Below are 17868 nucleotides of genomic sequence, written 5' to 3'. Positions count from 1 at the left end.
GAAGATACAAGCAGAGGTCAAGCAGCAAAATCTTCCTTCTTTGTAAATTTTAAAGCACTCTGCAGGGAGTCCCAAATATAGAGAGATAAATGACAGCTAGATAGACAGCAGACAGACAGTTACATACTGCACCCAGACTTCTGGAACACCCTCTACAACTGCAGGCTATTCTTATTTCTTATTATTCTGCCCGGCGATGGGCACACACAGACCGCTTCACCTCGGAGCCAGCCTAGCTTGCGGACGCACGCACAGGGCTTCAGCAGCCGCCGTAACCCAAGGAGGGAGTTAGGTGGGCGTGGGCGAGGCAAGCACCGCCCGGCCCAAGAGTTCAAAATACCAAGGCACAACTTTGAGTGCCCGGATGAGCAGTCTCCGGCAGGGGCAGAGAGCGTGGCCAAGCTCCGGCCGCTGGCCATGGGCAGCCCGGCCTCCCCAGGGCAGGGGGTCTCGCTCCCTTACAGAAGAGCAAACCACAACAACGAAGAGCGCACGGCGCCCCGGGGTCTGCAGAGCGCTTCCTTCGGGGCCTACAAGGCCCTTTCCATCCCGGCCTCTCAACCCCCGACTCTGAGGTGGGTCCCAGGCTCTCTGGCTCCCCGACACCCCCTTGTTACCTCTTTCCGTGGGAAAGAAAGCTCACAGTGCGGCGAGCGGTCCGCCCTCGACCCCGGCGGGCTCTTACTGCAGACGGTTCAGCGCGCAGCTGCCCAGGAGACGGAGGCAACGGAGCAAGGCCCAGGGAATCGATCGCGAGCGAATAGATGGGCTCCTGCCGCCTAAATCCATCAGTGCGTTCTGGTGCGATTTCTCTGCAAGTCTGTCTGGTCCTTTCTTGTTTGCTCAGATCACAATCTCTGGATGAGAGGTGGTGGGGAGACGCGGAGAGCCGAGTCCCGTTCTCTCTTTTCTCTCCTTCCTTCTCCAAAATGATTCATCCCGTCCTCTTTTACATTCATTTCCCCCCAGCAATCTATCTCTAAATCTTTACTTTGCTTGCATCACCCCAGCAATACCTCCACCCCTTTCTAAATCTTTACTTTGCTTGCATCTTCAGGGACCTCTCCTCGTTAGCCTGCGTTATGAATCAGGTCCTCAGTTTACATCCTGGCTTTGCCCCCTTATTGTCTGTGTCAACCTAGGCAAGCCCTTTAACCTTTCCGGACCTCAGTTTCCTCCTTCGTAAAACGGGGGAGGGGAGGATTTGCAATAGGTAACATCTAATTCTCCTAAATCTTCTCTCTTTGGGGATGGGGGAAAGCTTCTCTTGCTTGCTACACACAGCAAACAAGAGTGGCAGGAGTTTTCTGTCACTCCAGTAGTTTCAAGATTAAAATGTTAGAAGTCACTGGCACAGAGGCAGCAAGTAAAGGCCAGCTATGCATGTATGTTCAGTCGTTTTCAGCTGTGTCTGACTCTTCATGACCCCATTTGGGATATTCTTGGCAAAGATATCGGAGTGGTTTACCATTTCCTTCCCCATCTCATTTTTTTTTTACAGATAAAGAATGAGGCCAGCTAGAATGAAATAATAATAACTCGTTTTTAGGGCACTTTACAGTTTACCAATTGCTTTCCCTACAACAATTCTCAAATTAAGGAAGTTCAAGCATTGTCTCCATTTTAAAGATGGGGAAACTGAAGCCCAGATAATTTAAGTAATTTTCTTCAATGTCATAGAGACCCCACTAATGCTGTATAGTAAATCAGGATCTGAACTCAGGACTTTTGATACCAACATTCTTCACAAAAAGGAATTAAGAGTATTTATGGTATAGCAGGAATGTCAACAAAGGATTTAGTATTGTGATCCTTCTGTCCTCCCCCACTCTCTCCCAATTTTTGTTACATCCTTGAGGATTATCAAAGATTGAAGAATACTTGCAAGGTCCCTGCAGTGAAAGGATCATCAGAAAAGGATACGTATGTTTATCTAAGAAAATTGCAGTGTGAAGTGTAGAAAGTATGAGGAGGAACCTTTCATATCCCCCGAATTTTGAAAGAAGTCAGAGAAAGTTCTTTATGCTAATAAAGATAGGAATCACGATGGGAGAACCTTTGTGGAGAAAATTCTCTTATAACAGTTGCTTGAGAGACCCTTTTGGGTACTACCTAGGAAAATCGATGAGACAAAATATAAAAGCAGCTGCCTGAAGAAATCTTTTGGGCATGATCTATTTGAATAATACCTAGTAGGAGCACTTTAAATAAGAAGCAGATTAAATATTGTGCTGAAATAAAAAGATCTTTACACATCAAAATATTCATGGCAGCACTTTTTGTAGTATAAAAAAACTGGAAATAAAGTATATACTCATTGTTTGGGGAATGGCTAAAAAATCGGCGTACATTAATATAATAAAGTATTACTTTACTGTAAGAAACAATGTGACAAATACAGAGAAGCATGAAGAGACATATATAAACTGATGGTATATAAAGTGAGTTAAGCAGAGCCAGGAAAACAATATAAACAATGACTACAACAATGCAAATGGTAAGAACAGACAGTCACTCAATAGTGTAAAATTAAAATGACCAAATGACCCCAAATGAGAGATATGAGAAGACACTTCCCCTAATTTTTTTTTTGCTTTTTTTGGAGAGGGAAGGCAGGGCAATTGGGGTTAAGTGACTTGCCCAAGGTCACACAGCTAGTAAGTGTTAAGTGTCTGAGGCAGGATTTGAACTCAGCTCCTCCTGACTCCAGGGCCAGTACTCTATTCACTGTACCACCTAGCCGCCCCTTCCCCTAATTTTTTATAAGTGAGATGCTATGTTGTAGAGCACTGTACAATATTAGATCTTTTTGATATATGTTTCTTTTGCTTTTTTTCTTTCCTCTTTTTAAAGTTTTTATTATAAATATGGCTCTTTAAGGAGAAGATAGAAGAAGGATTGAGTGGGAAAATTAGGTGATGTGAAAACAAGATAAATCAATAAAAAGTTATTTCTAAACTAAACAAAATTATTCTAAATAGCTCCATTGAGTTCTGAATCTAAGAAAAGATTTTGCAGAAGGAGCAAAAAGAATAGTGAGTATTTTCTGACAAACAGCAAAGATGTTTGAGGTAAACAAAGGTGGTGAACTTTAGCAATAGTTTGTACACATGAACAGTTGTAAAGAAGGAACTCTGAAGCACTTGACAACTAGCAAGGCTTGCTCACTATGACTGAGAGCAGACTGAAGGCAGACTCTCACCAAATAACTGATGAGGAGACACAGAATTACCTAGATAGGTGTTTCAGGAGTAATAAAAGGGAACCTTCAAACTAAACATATCTAAAACAGAACTTACCTTCCCACCATCACCAAAACAAATTCCCCTCTTGACCTTGTTTTTTTTTAAGCAATTGGGGTTAAGTAACTTGCTCAAGGTTATATGGCCAGTTATTTTGTGTGGGTGCCAAGTATCTGAGGCCAGAACCAATCCCGGGTCTCCCAATGCCAGGGCTGGCGCTCTTACTCACTGCACCACCTGGCCGCCCCTTGACCTTATTTTTTAATGAGTGTTACATATCATTCTCCCAGGAACCAACAGGCTCAGAACTTTGAATTTATATTTTACTCTTCCTTCTCCACTAACAGCAATTCTCTTTCCTTCCCACCTCCTCACTCTGGTCTGATATATATAAGATGGTTTCTGTCTCCTTTAAAAATCACTCTCCCATTGGTTCATTCTTTTCAAACATCCCTCATCCAGGCCCTTATGACCTGGACTAATGCAATATTTTATTATCTAGTCTCCCTCTATAATCCTCCCTGTTTTCTGCTGTCCAGATTAATCTTCCTAATTACAACTTACATTATGTGACTCCCCCACACTGCCTCAGTAGCCAACAGTAACATCCCATTGCCTAAAAGATAAAGTTATTTCAAGTTAACCTTCCTTTCAAGCATCATCTCCAACTATTCTCATGCATTCATTCAAGAAATAGCTATCTTCTGAACGGTGCTTCCATCAATATGGCTACATGAGAGGTTTTCAATTAGCCTAGGTCCTCATTAGCTCAAAACAGACATTTGACAAATAAATTGAAGGAACAATACTAAAATAAGAGAAAGCAAGGAATTTCTTATCATAAAACAGCAAAAAGACTAAAAAATTAGCAGTCAAATAAAAGTCCCCTGAAATAGTAAGAGAACAGTAAGAACTATCCAGAAGAAGAAAATATGTCACATGATGAAAATCTCCAAGGAAAAATTGATGACTTTGAAGAGAAGTTATAAAACCTAAGCAAGGTAATGGGCACTTGGGAAAAAAAAAAAGAACAGGGGCAGCCAGGTAGCACAGCGAGTAAGAGCACTGGCTCCAGTGTCGAGATGACCTGGGGATCGAATCCCGGGCTCAGACACTTAGCACCCACCCAGAAACACCTGGCCATGTAACCTTGAGCAAGTAACTTAACCCTGATTGCTTTAAAAAAGAAAAGAAAAAAAAAGAACAGAAGAAAGAAAAAAGTTCAATGATATTACTGCAAAGCCAAAAGACAGCAAATTTGGGAGGCCTTTGTAACAAAATATAATTGACCTGAAATACAGGGCTTGGAGAGTCTAAGAATCACTGAACTTCCAGAAAAACATTATGAAACAAAAAGTATGGATATCATGCTTACTTCAAGAAATCAGAAAATTACCTAGAAATATAAGAACTAGAGGGTAAAGAGATCAATATTATGCAATAATCAATCAATAAACATTTACTAAGCACCCACTATGTACCAAGCACTGTGCTAAGTGCTAGGGATGCAAAAAAGAAACAAAAGACAGTATCTGCCCTCAAGAAGCTTACAATCTAATGGGGAGACAACGTACAAATTTTACTATATACATACAAAGCAAGTTATGTACAGAATAAATAGGAAATGATTAACAGAGAGAAGGTACATAAATAAAGAGGGGTTGGAGAAGGATTCCAGTAAAAAGTAGGATTTTAATTGGGACTTAAAGAAAGCTAGGAAGGTCAGTAGTGAGAATGGCAGAGGGAAGGTATTCCAGGCATGGGGAGAAAATGTCCAGAGCCAAGAGATGGAGTGTCTTGTTTGTGGAACAGTCAAGAGGCTATTATCACTGAATCGAAGAGTACATATCAGGGAGTAAGGTATAAGAAGATTTGAAAGGTAGGAGAGGGATTGGTTATGAAGGGCTTTGAATGCTAAACAGAACATTTTGTATTTGATGCTGGAGGCAATAGGTAGCAACTGGTTTTTATGAAGAAGAGTTTGGTGGCTGAGCAGAAGAGACATTAAAGAAGGTAGGTAGATCCACCAACAGGCTTTTGCAATAATCCAGATGTGAAGTGATTCATGCCTATACTAGAGTGGTGGCAATGTCAGAGGAGAAAAGGGAGTATATTGAAGAGATCCTGTGTAATCGTAATGGAATTTAAAGACCCCCCTGTACTGGCTTGGTTTTTGGGTTGAGTGTTAAAACCCAGAATTTGTGAATCCCACTTGTGGGATGAACTTGTTGACATGAAAAGAGACGGCTGAATTGGGAGGAGCTGGTGCCATGGATTGGGAGAGGCACAAGCAGAGGAAAAGAGGCAGAAGAATTTTTGGAAGCAGCATCATGGAGGCACAGAGAAAGAGAGGATTTCTGAGGGCCAGTTTGAGCTGCCCAGGACTTTTGAGAGCTGCCACCCAGAGCTGCCAAGGACTGACAAGACATGGCTGTCATGCTGGTACCTTGTCTGTCTGTTTTGATGTTGTTTTGTCAGATTTGTCCACTGGTGAAGGACAGTGCTGTTGTTGTAGAGGTCCTGGAACCTTGCTGTTGGTTCAGAAGCCCTGAAGAAGAATTTTCTTGTTGTATGTTTACAGAAATCCTGGAAGAGGGTCTTGCTAATGTTTTCAGGGGTCCTAGGACTGTTCTGCAGACAGAGAATAAATTAATGAGGATGCTGGCTGTAAGGGTTATGGGATTTAAAGATCTTCCATGCCCCATTGGACTTGCTGACATAGCAGGAAGGGGTGGAGCAAGAGGAAGCGGAAGCCAAACTAGAGTTCCTGCGGTGGCTGGCGGTGGTGGCGACGGCGGCAGCAGCAGCAGAGGCAGTGGCAGCGCGAAGCCCTTTTTGAGTTAGCCAGAATTTCTGCTAAAGACTCCTGCTGAGGACTGCCAGGGGCCGGAGCTGCTGGGAGCGCGCTTCCCGGACGCTGGGTGGTTGCTGTGAGTGGGGAGAGGAGGACCTTTGCCTGAGGTAGCCTGTTCTGTTTTAAAGGCTTGAAAATGTGGGTGCTTTCTACTTTATCTACCTGTGCCAATGTTATAACTACTCTGATGGCTTTCTCTTTCTGGTTTTGGGACTCAGTCTTTTGGTATCTTAATAAATTTTCTGGTTTATTCCCCCATATGGCAAGCATGATGTATTTTGTGATGGATAATTATATCAGCATATCTGTAATCTCCATAGGCATTGTGAATATGGCATTGCTGATACACTGGCAATGTATCTTGTAGCCTTGTTAAGCTTTGTTTCCCCAGGAACAGAGATTGCTGAGAACTTGCCTTGGGTCAAGATGAAGAAAAGACCTCTCTTTGGGTATTAAATGCTGTGATGATGTCTTAACCTTGTTGTAAGTCAGGGGTAGATGGCCTTTGTGCTCTCTACTGCCCCTTTTGAGAAGGTGCTTGGCATTAACTAACGATAATTGTAATTCAGTTGTGCTCCAGCGGTGGGAAACTTTTGACTTTTTTTGTGCTCTGTGACTGACCAAATGAATGTACTTTGTTTATGATTGGAAACTAATCTCCATTTGAGAAGAGGGTCTTTGGGATTGACTAAATGAATGTACTTCCCAGGGGTGGAGTAGTACTTGGAAATTATTGAATTAGCACTTGGTGAATGCTGTATTTTGAATTATGCTGTATTTTGATTTTCTCTGTTCTTAATTTGTCACTGAATAAAATGGAGAGCGGCTATTCTGATATTTTGAACCTTTGGAAGTTGCCGTTGCTTGGCATTACATCTTGCAAAGGTGAAATTGACAGGCCTTAGGTGGGGGGAGACTCAGAGACTGGGAGGATGGCACTGCCCTCTATAGTAAGGGAAGGTAGGAGGGAGAGAGTTTGGGGAAAAGATAATGAGTTCTGTTTTTGACATACTGAGTTTAAGGTACTTACTGGACATCCATTTCAAGATGTTTGAAAGGCAGTTGGAGATGTGAGATTACAAGTCAGCATAGAGTTTGGAGCAAGATAGGTGGATTTGAGAATCATCAGCATAGAGTTGGTAGTTAAATCCAAGATAGCTGATGAGATCACAAAGTATAGTTATCCCTTATATATCACAATTTTCCCCATAGAGGTTTTGATGTACCATGGTAAGCATAAGAAATTCAGTGGGAATTTTCAGAGAATTTTACAGAAGGTGAAGATGGCACCTGAAGGCCAGCAGATGACACAGAAAAAAAAGTTTAGAAACTCAGAAATGCATAAAATATAGTCTATGACCAAAGACTTAACCCAAATTTTACAATAAGGTATTATAAATACCCCATAGTAAAAAAAAAAAAAAGAAAAAAATCAGATTTCTTCTCTGATCTAGATTGTGGGAGAGCCATGCCCCTAATGTCCATAATGTGAAAGGGATAACTGTAGTATAGAGGGAGAAGAAAAAAAGGCCCAGGAAAGAACCCTGAAAGATACCTATACTTAAAAGGCATGATCTAGAAGAGAATCTAGTAAAGGCGACAGATAAGGAACAGTCAGACAGGTAAGATGAGAACTAGGAAAGATTCGTGCCCTAAAAACCTAGAGAGAAGAGAGTATCAAGTAGAAGAGAGTGATCAACAGTGTCAAAGGCTGCAGATGGTGAGGGAGTGATAGGTGTTTCAGGGGCTCCAATGACGAGTGTCCCTTGGTGGGCAGTCTGGAATGAATTCACAGGAACCAAGCAATTTTTTAAGTGAGGATTGAAAAAGTTTATTGCTGTTCTTTACAGAGGGCAAGAGTTCTTAGGGAATCTGCAACCTTAAAAAAGTAATAGGTATAGTTTATAGGGAGTTACAATAGTAAATCAGATGTCAATTATGCTAACTAGGTGAGTAAGGGTGGGATTAGGGAGGAGTTAAGGAGTGGTCAGTGCTTGAAGGAACATGCACTTGTAATATCTACTGTGCAGGTATATTGCCCATAATTCACTGGGAAATAGCCCAAGGGCTACATGGAGGTGTGGTTTTAGGCTTGGAAGTCACTAAGTCAGCTAGCGGTCAGGGCTGACTGAGAAATGCCTAGTCTGCCACCCATCAGTGTCATGTTTGACAAGATAGATGTTGGGAACCTAGGCTAACAGGGATTCAAGATGGACCTAATTGGCTGAGGAGTTAACTTACAGATAGTGCATTGAAGGATTCATAGATGCAGCTGACCATTATGCTAAGGGGAGATAACATTTGTCTAAGCTAAAAATGTTTATAGATGGTTAAGTGAAGAATTCATAGATATAGCTTGTTATTGTACCAAGCAGAGAGAAGCAATTCATGAATTATTGCTAGGCAGAGTGCTGGCAGGGGAAAGCAGCAGAGTTAATGCTCTGAGGCTTGGGGGCGGGGGGAGAATGTGATTTTACAAACTGGTTTTACAAACGGATGTTACAAACATAGACACCCCAAGCACCTCATCACAGAGAGGTCAAGGAGAATGACAATTAAGAAAAGACCATTTGGATTTGGCTACTGAGAGATCATTAGTAACTTTGGAGAGAGCAGTTTTGGTGGAATGATAAGTTTGGAAGCCAAACCATAAAGGTTAAGAGAAGAATAAATGGAGGCAGCATTAGATGGCCCTTTTCAAGGAGTTTAACTACAAAGGGCAGGAGAGATATAGGATGATAGTGGGAAAAGAAGGATCATTTGAAGGGTTTTTTTTTTTCAGGATGAGGGAGACATGGGCATGTTTGTAGGCAGTAGGGAGGGAGTAGTAATCAGTAGACAGGGAGAGATTGAAAATAAATGAAAGTAGGGATGATACATGGGCTAATCTGTTGGATGAGATGAGATGGAATGGGACTGCTTGAACAAGTAGTGGGGTTAGCTTTGGTAAAGAATAAGGCAACTTCATATTGTGAGATAGGGTTGAAGGAGAAGATAGTGGCAGAAGGCATCTGAGTGATAGGAGAGGAGGAGATAGGAGAGTCACCAATAAAGAACCCTATGTTTACCTCACACACAAAAAATATGTGATTGCCAAGCTTCAGAGATTACAAATCAAAAAGGAAATATTACAAGTGGACAAAAATAAGTAGGTCACATACCAAGGAATTTCATGCAGGACTACTTTTCCTCAACAAAGAAGAAGGTAGAGGGGGGAATTGGAATACAATTTACCAAAAAGCAAAGCAAAATTACTTGTACCAAAGGATAATATCCTACAAAGCTGAGAATAATCTAAACATGGAGGAAATAGAACTTTTAGAAGAACTGATGACCTCTAAGCATTCCTTTTGAGAAATCTAGAGTTGAACAGTCCTGGAACTGGAAATGATTCCACAAAAGAAATTTAAGAACGGTAAAAGAATCTAGTGCTTACGAACTGAAAGCAGGAAACAAGATTATTTTCCCTTGGAAGTCCCACTTAGCCTTAGAGAATCCAAGGTTATTTCTACCACTAAGAGGAGGCAGACATGAGAATAAAACTTTAGTGAACAGTTTGCTCTTAGGGCATTGTGACATTTATTCTTCTGGATTACAAAATCAGTCCCTTTGAAACTTGGTCCAAATACCATCACAGTATCTAATTTTCCTCAAAAGTTTAAAGATGAAAAATCTGATTCTAGTCACATGACCATATATACATAGTGGACAACTAATTCATGACTGCATATACAACAATTCACACTTCTCTGGTATTTTGTAGTTTACCAAACACTTTCACATACATCATCTCATTTGAGTTTCACAATTGTGTGAGCTCAGTAAGAGAAATACATATAATACCTTTGTGAGCCACTGACAGCTTTGAAGTATGAATCAAAGAACAAGCATTTATTGAATGTCTTCTATGTGCCAAGAATTGTGTTAGGTGTTCAGGATATAAATACAAAAATGAGATAGTCCTTGTGCTCAAATACCTTACAGTCTACTAGATGGATGCAATAAACTGACATGTAAATACAGAATATATGCATTTATCCTTGCTCAGAATCTGGCTGTGTGTCAGGGTAAGTAAGATGGTAGAGACAGTTTCCCAGGATTCCAATGGCCTTGAAAGTAATTGACTTTACCCCTCTTTAGTTTTATTTTGTTTCTGTTTTATTTCTTTGGGGCGGGTAGGTGACTAGTAGATGTAGTTAGTGCTAGGACTGGAGTAAGGAAGACTCATCTTCATGAATTCAAATATGGCCTTAGACACTTCCTAGCTGTGTGACCCTGGGCAAGTCACTTAAACCTGTTTTCCACAGTTTCCTCATCTGCAAAAAGAGCAAGAGAAGGAAATGGCAAACTACTCCAGTATCTTTGTCAAGAAAAGTCCAAATGGGGTCATAAAGAGTCAGACACAACTAAACAACAACACAACTTTATTATAAACTTACGCACTAAATAAAATGAGCATTTCTATGTACAAAGTAGAAGAGAAAAAGAGATTTTACATGAAAATGAACATCTCTATTATGTACAGTTCTTTTAAAGTATATAATTAATTCAACATATATCCTGCTTCTCTGAGATTCCTTCTGGACCCTCCAGTTCTGTTGATTTTTTTTAATGCTTCAACACTTTTCTTTCTCTTTTTTTTTGTTTTGGTGGGGAGGGGACTCTATCCCTACCCCCCCCCCCACTTCTTCTCACCCTCCCCCATTGAAATAAAGAAAAACAAAATCCTTGTAATAAATATAGTCAAAATTTGCATAGCCAAGCAAAACAAATTCCCACATTGACCATCATTTCTCTGGTAGGAAGTGGTTCATCACTGATCTGGGATTGTGCTTGGTCCTTAAATTGATTAGAGTTCTTAAGGCTTATCTTGTTTAACTGCATAAATTGTTCTCTTGGCTCATCTCAACTCACTCTGCATCAGTATTAGCATTGTTTATAATCAAGCTAGAATTTTTTCCAAAGGAGGTGCCAAGAAAACGATACATTGTTAAGTAGCATCTTAGGCTACTCTTTCATTGTAAAACAATACCATCCATGGGCAATGGCTTGACAGGATTTGCACAGATACCACTTGAGCAACAAACAGAATAAAATAAAGGGAAATAAACTGTGACAATGTAATTAGTTACATAATTAGTCTGAATTAAAGGAAGGCAATATTGTGTAGTGGAAAGAACATCGAATTCAGAGAAAAAGGACCTAGATTTGAATCCTATTTTTGCCACTTAATAGCTGACTGACCTAAGTTGCTAAGTTGCTGAGTCTCAGTTTCCTTATTTACAAAATAGAGATAATAAGAGTCACACTCTCTGCCTTACCTCTAGAATGGTTGTAAGGAAAGTGTTTTGTAAAACTTGAGGTGCTACACAAATGTAAGGGGTTTTTTCTCCTAAGTTATAAACAATAGCCAGCAATCCTTACTCTTGGTTATTCCTGTATTCTAGGCTTAATGACTCATGATTCTGACCCCATCCACTGAAAATTCTTCCTGCTTGGATCCAGCTGTTACAATTTTCTTAGCCCTCTGATCATAGTCTAGCAAAGCAGTTTGATTAATGGAAAAAACATGGAAATATTATGAAACATTTCAAAAGTTAACATAAATTCTCTCAATTAACATTTTTATAATAACCATAACTAATCACCCCCAAAGCAAGATTTAGTCTTTCTTCTTTCTGACTGCTCCTGACCTGGGGGAAAATAAACCTCAAGGATTAAAAAAAGATATTTAATGAGACATTAAAATACACAGAACAGAAGGAAGTTCAGAAAGGGACACTGACAAATAAGAAATTTTTATTACTACCATGTTAAATTTAATATACCATTAAAAAATTGTATGTAATAAGTTCAATTTCATGCAATTCTCTTTTCTTCTTCAAATGTTGAAGTGTTCGTGTTTATTAAGTTCATAATGTAGCCCACACAAGCTCTGGGGATCCCTGACCGAACTCCTGTTTTCACAGATGAATCTCAGGTCCTGGAAAAAGATTACACTCTCTCCCCACACTCAGAATTCTAGGGGAAATCCAGGAGGTGATCTTCTAATGACATCAGCTCAAACCCCCACCAGCATTCGTCTTTCACCCCTGAGATTATCAGTTGAGAATCATGTTAGTCAACCAGCCTTAAGCAACTTTGACATGTTTACTAAGTTGGTATAATTAGCAAAGTTGGTAGAAAACATCTTCATAAAAGTCTGTGGACATACTACCGTGTTTCCCCGATAATAAGACCTATCCCGAAAATAAGCCCTCCCCTTACTGTGTAAGATTCCTCTAAAATAAGCCCTCCCCCAAAAATAAGCCCTATTGAGATTGCTACTGTAGTGAAGGTGATCCCCTGCACTACACGCTACATTACGGTACCCTCTGTATGCACCGTCCCCCCCCCAGGTGAAATGCATGCTGCGCTCCGAGCTGCATCCAATCAGAGCTGCAGCAGTGAGCGCGTCATCCTGTTCTTCCCCAGTGATTTGCTTGCTGGCGCCATTGAAAGCACTGCCTCGGAGGAGAGCTGAGGCAGGACAACATAAGCCTTCCCCTGAAAATAAGCCCTCTGGTGTTTTTCTTTCAAAAAAAAAAAATAAAACAGTGTCTTATTATCGGGGAAACACGGTATCCCACAAGTACATAGAGTCCAGGGAAAAATAACTTAAGCTTAGGGAGTAAATGTTACAAAGGAATAGATAGCTCTTGGTTTGATTTCTGAGGTATTTGTGGAGCTATGAATCTATGGCCAATCTCTCCTTGGCTCCCAATGCAGATCCTGCCATCAGCTGATCTGGGGATCCACTAGAACACCAATAGGAAGTTGAGAAGTCCAACATCCTCCAGACCCTTCAAAGTTCATAAGGTCCTCCTCTGACAAAGGTTAAACCTGAAATTCCTGCTTCCAGTGCCCATGGTTCCTCTTTTATTGGAATGTCAGGCTTATTCCAAACCTTCAAATTACTCTAGTTCTATAAACAAGCTTGAAAATTTATAGATGTGAATAAGTTTCTGTGCAATGTCACTCTAATTCAAATGAATTTATGCATTTATTGTAAAGCAGTGGTTATTAACTTGTGTGTGTTATAGACCCCTTTGGAAGTCTGACAAAACCTATGAACTCCTTAAAAAATGTTTTAAAATAAAGAAATTTCATTTAGAAGTTAGTGAAAATAATGATACAACTTTTCTTCCCATTCGGGTTCACAGACACTGAAATCTAGGTCTAAAATCTACAACTGAGACTAATTGACCAATTACTCCTTTTTACATTTACTTTAAGAGGGGTAGCATGACTTGAATAAATCAGTCAGCCCCACCCCGACAACAATAAAATAAATAAATAAATATAGTAAATCTGAGAAGTTCAATGGTTTATAATAAATCTCCTTTTACATATACACAGCATGAATTGGAATTATCTCAGACACTGGCAGAACTTTTGAAGGAAGCTAGTAGCTGTCAACTAGGTTGTATTGGACCAGATAATCTCTGGAACTATGGGCCATGACTTCACCAAAGAAATTGCAGGATAGGATCTCAGCTACACTACTTTTCCCTGGCTGCCCCATTCTGAACTGTCTTCTTGATGTCATTACTAAAGCACTGGAGGATAAGCAGAAAGTGCTCAAAGCCCACTAGGCTGAGAACAGAGGCAGCTGGTGGTTGCCAGATGGCAATGAAATAATTAAAAAGCCGTGGCCCAGGACAAAGAAGCAAAGAACCTGAGACTCATTTTCTCTGCTTTAACCCAGTTTTGAGCACACTTGTTAAGCAGACTGACTTGCTATAATCAAGGTCTTTCATGTGGTAGAGGGATCAGAACTAGGGCCAGTAGCTAGAAGCTATAGAAAGATATATTTTTTAAAAAAGGTTTTATTCTTCCTTGTCCAGGCCAGCTCCCTTTGGGCACAGAGATCTTCAATAAATAGTGTTCGTGGTTTCTCTAAAAAAAAAAGGTTTTATTGATGCCTGTTTTTATACTGCATAAAAAACTTGATATATTTCCACTCCCTCTCTCAATCATGGCAAGAGCAAGAATGGGAGGGCGCCCATCTCACATCGAATACAACCTGTAGTCATTCACCTCTCTACCCAACAATGGAATGGGCAACTTTATGAGCCAATGAGTTCCCTATTCCAAAATTATGTTAAACCTACAATGGTGTTAAGAGACTAAAAAGGAGGTTCATTCCTCGGTATGGGGTTGGCTTTGATGGTCTCTGAAGTCCCTTCCAACTCTGAAATGCTTTCCCTAGGATTCCAAACCCAGAGTCCCCATTTCCCATAATCTCTGGAACAGAAAGTATTCTCACTTCTTGATGGCCTATCCCTTGGTGGGTTGTGTGAAGGCTCTCCCCAACCTACCCTACTTTCTAGTTTCTATTTCCATAAAAACAAAGAGAACATAGGCTCTCCTGCTAAGTCTTTCAGTAGAAAGCAATAGAATAAAAGATTTATAATTGGAAGGGCCATTCTGAAGATGATTTAATCCAGGCTTCTCATTTTATAGATGTGGAAACTTGGACCCAGAGGGGTTGAATGAATTGTCCAATATCACATAAATAAGAAGTAGTGCAGTCCGGCATTCAAAACCAGGTCCTTTGACTCCAAACCCAGCACTTTTTTCTTCTACATTTAGAGACAGCTACATGACATAATGGATCAGGTGCTGGATCTGAAGTCAAGATGACCTGAGTTCAAATATAGCTTCAGACACTTAGTAACTGTGTGACCTTGGCAAGTCACTTAACCTTTGTCTGCCTCAATATCATCATTTGTAAAATAGCTATAATACTATCCCCTCCAATCCAAGGTTATAAATGTGATAGGATAAAATGAGGTGGTATCTACAAAGTGCTCTGTAAACCTTGAAGTGCTCTATGAATGCTAGCTATTATTTTTGCATATCATACTACCTTCAGCTTCTAAACCCCTCTCCTGCCATCTGAAGGTAAACTTGGGAAGAATACACACTTAAGTACCTAAAACACTTTTAAAGTCCAATACATGTTTGATTAAAGAATAAAACAGGGCGGCTAGGTGGCGCAATGAGTAGAGTGCCGGCCAAGGAGTCAGGAGGACTCAGGAGGACCAGAGTTCCGATCTGGCCTCAGACACTTACCACACACACACACACACACACACACACACACACTGTAATGTAATGCCAAGAAAAGGCAACTTCCCAAGGTTCAAAATACCAGCATAGGTGCTCTCCATTTTATTCAGTGACCAAGAACAGAGAAGATCAAAATATGACATCATTCAAAATACAGCATTTACTAGGTGTGATTAAATAATCTTCAAGTACTACCCCACCCCAGGACCTTCCATTCATTCAATCAATTACAAAGTCCCTGTTCTAAATACTACTCCACCCCTAGGCTGTACCTTCATTTAGTTCACCACAAAACCCCTCTTCTCAAATGGAGATTAGTTTCCAAACATAAGTAAAGTACATTCATTTGTTCAATCACAGAACACAAAAAGGTCAAAAGTTCCCCACCCCTGGATCACAATTGAATCTACCCCAGAGTTACATCAAGTTTAAGCACAGCACTTAATACCCAAATGGAGGTCTTTTCTTCATCTTGACACAAGGCAAGTTCTCAGCAATCTTAGTTCCTGGGGAGACAAGGCTTAGCAAGGCCACAAGATACATTGCCAGTCTCTTCATTAATTCATCCTCTGTTTGCAGAACAGTCCTAGAACCCCTGAAAACATTAGCAAAACCCTCTCCCAGGATTTCTGTAAACATACAACAAGAAAATCCTTCTTCAGGGCTTCCAAACCAACAGAAAGGTTCCCAGACCCCTGCAACAACAGCACTGTCCTTCACCAGTGGACAGTATTCACTCTCTGTCTGCAGGACAGTCTTAGTAGCTCTGAACCAACAGAAAGGTTCCCAGACCCCTGCAACAACAGCACTGTCCTTCACCAGTGGACAGTATTTACTCTCTGTCTGCAGGACAGTCTCAGTAGCTCTGAACCAATAGAAAGGTTCCCAGACCCCTGCAACAACAGCACTGTCCTTCACCAGTGGACAGCATTCACTCTCTGTCTGCAGGACAGTCTCAGGAGCTCTTAGACAACAGCCAGGTTCCAGGACTTCTTCAACAAAAGGACTGTCTTTCACCAGTGGACAAATCTGGCAAAACAACATCAAAACAGACAAAGTACCAGAAAAACAGCCATGTCTCCTCAGTCCTTGGCAGCTCAGGGGGCAGATCTCAAAAGTCCAGGGCAATTCAAAGTGGCCCCCAACAATTCTCTCAGTCTCTCTCTCTGCCTCCACGAGGGTGCTGCTTCCAAAAAGTTCTTCTGCCTCTCTCTTGTCTCTCCAAATCTACGTCACCAGCTCCTCCCAGGTCAGGACTCTCTTTTCACATCAACAAGTCCATCCCACAGGTGGGATTAACAAGTTCTGGGTTTTAACACAATCAATTTGAAAACCAAGCCAATACCGGGGGATCTTTATATTCCATTACTATCACACACACACACACACACACACACACACACACACACACACACACACACCTAGCTGTGTGATCTTGGGCAAGTTACTTAACCCCAATTGCCCTCCAAAAAGCAAAAAGAATAAAACAAAAACCATTTTATGGTATGTATATGCCAGGCATTAAGTAACAGATCAATGCAGATTTCAAAAGTATCCTGAAAAATCTCAGGAACTCAAGCTTCTCACCCCTTTCAACAGTCAGTCTTTATAAATTCACTGAGTCTTATTTCTGAAATTAAGACCTTTAGTATGGGTTCTGGTCTATTTCTAGACACCTCAGATTTTAATCCCCTTTTGAGCTGCATATTGGTACATCTTGGTTCAAAGCTTACAGATTATCCTTTTCTCTAATGTGTTAAAAAAAAAAAAGAGACTTTTCTCCCAATGTTTTATTTGAACATTTTATTTCTAATCACATTTATTTGTTTTTCATGGTGGATATCACACACACACACACTCACGACACCCCTTCTTTATTTCTAAATAATCCAAAATACTTGGCTGCTCTTTAGGTGCTTCTAAATTAGCGTATATTGTTAATATCTTTCCTGTTCAGTGTTTGATGCTGACTTTGGGGTTGTATATCCCTAACTGAAAGGGTTCACTAGATGGCTGACAAGTGGCAAGGTTTAAGGCAAGTTACAGTCAAGTTGTAGGCAGAGATTCAAGACCAGTTGTTAGGTCCCAGGCTAGCTTGTTACAGACCAAGGCTTAGATTCAAGTTCAGTAAAACTAAGGAAGAAGAGAAGGTAGCTAGATTCAGACCCTACAAAGTCAGTATTTTTGAAAGCTCCATGTGGAAGACAGGGCGGAGAGCAAGTGGAGGAGACAAGGGAGACCAGATGCTGCTTCAGGACCGGCTTGGAGCCAGCTAGAGTTATAGAGAGTTTCTCTGTTAATGCAGTGTTGAATTACATACCCTTGGATAATGAGGAAGTTTCTACCATAGGCAGGGCTTTGTCGTAGTTAGAGCAAGAGAGTTTTATTGAAAGGTTTAGTCATTGGATCTTCAGAATCCAATGAGATGAAGGACATATCCTTTGGGAACAGGATGATTTCTGGGGACCTACCAAATGCCCAAACTCTTCATTATTTGGAATCTCTATAAGTCCTTCCCAAGACTGTTATCAAGTCTATGATCAAACACTCACTAACCATGAGTATCCTCCAAGCCTCCTGGGCCCCCTTTGCTTGGTGATCTGAGTTTCTATGGATTTATTATCTCTGTGGACCTCTCAGTCTGCCTTGCTAGATTTT

General features: G+C 40.7%; 1 protein-coding gene across 6 annotated transcripts in view; it reads right to left on the bottom strand.

Annotated features, from left to right (window-relative positions):
- The window catches only part of CEP70 (centrosomal protein 70), a 261992-nt gene that overhangs the window by 36890 nt on the left and 207234 nt on the right, over nucleotides 1–17868 (bottom strand). For 2 of the 6 annotated variants that reach the window (XM_069063887.1, XM_069063890.1), the window contains exon 2: nucleotides 618–686. The gene's annotated coding sequence lies outside the window, so the exon portion shown is untranslated. Of the gene's footprint in view, nucleotides 1–617; nucleotides 796–17868 lie in introns of those variants that run through there. The other 4 variants (XM_069063889.1, XM_069063886.1, XM_069063888.1 and 1 more) reach the window with 4 other exon arrangements.

The sequence above is a fragment of the Petaurus breviceps genome, unplaced genomic scaffold (assembly GCF_028583685.1).
Source record: "Petaurus breviceps papuanus isolate PSGF00001 unplaced genomic scaffold, PetGlider_PUasm1.0 90604, whole genome shotgun sequence".
NCBI classification, from domain to species: domain Eukaryota; kingdom Metazoa; phylum Chordata; class Mammalia; order Diprotodontia; family Petauridae; genus Petaurus; species Petaurus breviceps.
The sequence above is the reverse complement of the archived record's forward strand: the minus strand, read 5'-3'. Positions and strand labels throughout refer to the sequence as shown.